Below are 3,645 nucleotides of genomic sequence, written 5' to 3'. Positions count from 1 at the left end.
TATATACTATGGGCTTCTTTTAGTTTCCGTCTACCAAATCCACTCACAAGGCTTTGGCCGGCCCGAGGCTATAGTAGAAGACACTTGCCCAAGGTGGCACGCAGTGGGACTGCACCCGGAACCATGTGGCTGGTTATCAAGCTACTTACCACACAGCCACGCCTGCGCATACGAATATAATTTTTTTTAATTTTTAAATTAATGCAGTACCAAAGATAAGTACTTATTTGCCGCAAGGACGCCAACAACAATAGCACCAACATTAGAAATAATAACTGATTTCAAATTGTGAATAAATAAAGAAACCTCACTGATTATGTATCATTAAAGTTGAAAGCATTCGTTTATAAAGAGGCTCTTCTACAGTAAATAGTTATTCGTGTCAAACCAGGATTGGAACGAAGTAACAATGCCCTACAATTAGGTGTACGCATACACATATTCATACAAATGTGCGCGTGTATATATATATATATATATATATATGTATATATATAGTCAAAAAGAATTTCGTTGAAGCGATTTTCCCCACTTGGTGAGTTGTAAATCAAAAATATATAAAAAATATAGTTCTGCGTACAAATACACACCCACATTAAAAGTTATGGAAGTCATTAAATCTTAGCCAGGGGACTTTGAAAGGTCTTAGTAAAAATTAAGGGGATAATAGTCAAAACAGTTTAAGAAGTGTTTATCTAAATTAGCCGATCCACTTTTTGATTATATATATATGCAAAAATATTTAGATCTATCTGTATCGATATTTATCTATCTACATATTATATACACGTATATATTCATGTATATGTATAACTATATATTCACACACATTCACTCACATATAATTATATATATATACATATACATGTACGTACATTCATATATGTAATTATAGGAATGTATGTACATATATAAATATATACATTTATAATTATATACGTGTGTGTGGGTGTGTAATTACATGTTTCAATATAGACACTTGTATAATGGTAAGGGATTTAATTATATATAAGTATATGTACACAGTCTACAGACTTAGGCATTGACTTCTTTTCTTGAATCGTAGTATCCTTTAAAAAAGAATTTTCCTCCAGAAATATAAATAAATTGTGCGTGTGTGTGTGTGTGTGTGTATGTGTGTGTGTGTGTGTGTGTGTGTGTGTGTGTGTGTGTGTGTGTGTGTGTTTTATTTCTTCGATAAAAAAGAATCTGTTTTTAATAGTGTCTAGCCACCATTCATATGACTAAACATGCATATACGTTATTGGCAAAGTGGAGGTGTCTCTTCATTCCCAACAGAAACACTGAATCTCTGTCTCCCTGTCCGCACGTTCGTCAGTCCATCTCTCGTTGGTTCTATTTCTTTGACTCTCTGTAGTCTGTAATGTGTCTTCTAATTTTTTTTTCTATTGTCATTTGTTTGCATTAATATTAGTAATTATAAATGAAGCTAGCCATTTAGCAATGTCCAATAATTACAGACTTCCATCAAACTTCTATAAAGACGTTCTTTAAATGTGCAAATAATAATCATAATAATGATGATGATGATGATGATGATGGTGATAATAATAATGATAATAATAATAATAATAATGATAATAATAATAATAATAATAATAATAATAATAATAATAATAATAATAATAATAATAATAACAATAATGATAATAATAATAATAATAATAATAATAACAATAATGATAATAATAATAATAATAATAATAATAATAATAATAATAATAATAAAAATAATAATAATAATAATGATAATAATAATAATAATAATAATAATAATAATAATGATAATAATAATAAATTAAAAAAACATTTAAGAAACAAGTAGCAGAAGAAGAATAAATAAGTGGAAAATGGAATCACTGCATGGCCAATACTTCAGAGAAATCAATGGAAAAGACAAGATGGCTGAGAAAAAGTGGTCTGAAAGGATGCACTGAGACATTGATATGCAGCGCCCAGGAGCAAGCTCTGAGAAGTAATTACACCAAGTTCTAAATAAATAAGGGTACGGAATCGCCCCTTTGTTGTAGGATGAGAGGTAGCAAAAACAAAACAAATTGTGAGTGAGTGTAGCAAGCTGGGCCAAAAGGACTACAAAAGGAGGCACGATGGCGTTGTTAAGTTTGTCACAGGACTATGTGAAAAGTACGGCCTGGACAGAGCACGGAAATGCTCTGTCCGAACATGAACCAGAAGGAGTCCCAGAAAGCAAGGAACATAAGATACTGTGGGATTTTACAATCCAATGTGACTCCTTAATCGACGCTCGGAGGCGAAATATTGTTGTGGTAAATAAAGGGAAAAAAAAGGAGATGAAGATTATAGATCTTGCAATACGTGGAGATGCACGTATAAATGACGAAGAACTACAAAAGATTGAAAAGTAGCGACTAGTAAAAGGCGAAATTGCAAGAATGTGGACTATGGAGAGAGTATCTGTCATTCCAGTATTTCTATGGACATTCAGATTACTAACAATCGTGTTCGAGAAATGTGTTAGAGAAATCGGAATTGACATGAGAGCAGAGCAAGCCCAAAAGCCTGTTATGATGAGTACAGCTAGAATTTTGATATTGGTAATTCGATGTTGAATGTCTTTGACGATAATTAACAGCCAGATATCGAAGTTGATAATGTGCGGAAAGAGACGCTGTGAGTCCTCTGACAGCAGGTTCCTGTCCGCTCTCTCAGTGCGTTTTCAACTTCTATTTTCCTGCCATGATAGATCGCTAACCACTGCACACATTTTTTTCTCTGCTTTTGTTTCTCTGCTTGTTTCTCTCCTTGTTTCTATATACATGTATGTATATATAGTTACGCCTGTAGGTGCATCGCATGGTGTTGATTTTAAAATAATATTTGGGATGTAGAATATATGGAGATATATTAACAATTAATGCAACGCCTCGGCATATATTTGAGAAGTTACGTACGAAAATTAAGCAATCTAACGAAGGCTATTTGAGGCTTCTCTGTTAAGTGAATCTGTAATGTTTACTTACACATATTTGTATGTGTAGGAATCAGGATTTTCATTGCTATATTCTGTTATATTTTTCTTTCCTTTCAGTTGCTTACAACTGTGTGAACTCAGCGGAACTTCCTTTTGAGGGAGATTCAATGTACAATCGCCATTACATCACAAAGTAAGTACAGCTCTTTTTCCTCTCTGTCACATGACTGAGTGGCATCGATAACATCATCCATTTATTATCTTCTGTATTCTGTATTCAAATAAAGTAATATATATTTATACAGCAAATGATATTTTGAGCACTTACACTGTTCGCCAAGATATATATATATATATATATCACTCCACCCCATCCAATTCCTTACACCCACCGCCCACCCCTACCCACAGACCCTTACCTCTACCCCACCCTAAGCCTAACCCACACTCCACCCATGCCTTCCCCACCTCCCAACACCCTCACATCACACCACACCAATACCCTCGCATCACACCACGCACACACTACAACTGACCAACTACTAACTCCCTTTCTCCCTTTCTCCCTTCCCCATTTTCACACTACATACGTCAAGATCACCAGCATTCTACCTCCCACACACAGCCCCTCGTTCCCGATCACCGTTTGTTATCTCCCCCTTTCTTAGCTC

At 34.4% G+C, this 3,645-nt stretch overlaps 1 protein-coding gene across 2 annotated transcripts in view; it reads left to right on the top strand.

Moving 5' to 3' along the window:
• The first annotated feature begins 3,089 nt into the window (after positions 1 to 3,089).
• LOC106875243 (5-hydroxytryptamine receptor) overlaps positions 3,090 to 3,645 on the top strand; it is a 56,715-nt gene continuing 56,159 nt past the window's right edge. For both annotated transcript variants that reach the window (XM_014923308.2, XM_052970840.1), the window contains exon 1: positions 3,090 to 3,167. The gene's annotated coding sequence lies outside the window, so the exon portion shown is untranslated. The remainder of the gene's footprint in view (positions 3,168 to 3,645) is intronic.

The sequence above is a fragment of the Octopus bimaculoides genome, chromosome 9, assembly GCF_001194135.2.
Source record: "Octopus bimaculoides isolate UCB-OBI-ISO-001 chromosome 9, ASM119413v2, whole genome shotgun sequence".
Classification (NCBI taxonomy): Eukaryota; Metazoa; Mollusca; class Cephalopoda; order Octopoda; family Octopodidae; genus Octopus; species Octopus bimaculoides.
Note: the sequence above shows the minus strand (reverse complement) of the source record. Positions and strands in the feature narration are given on the sequence as shown.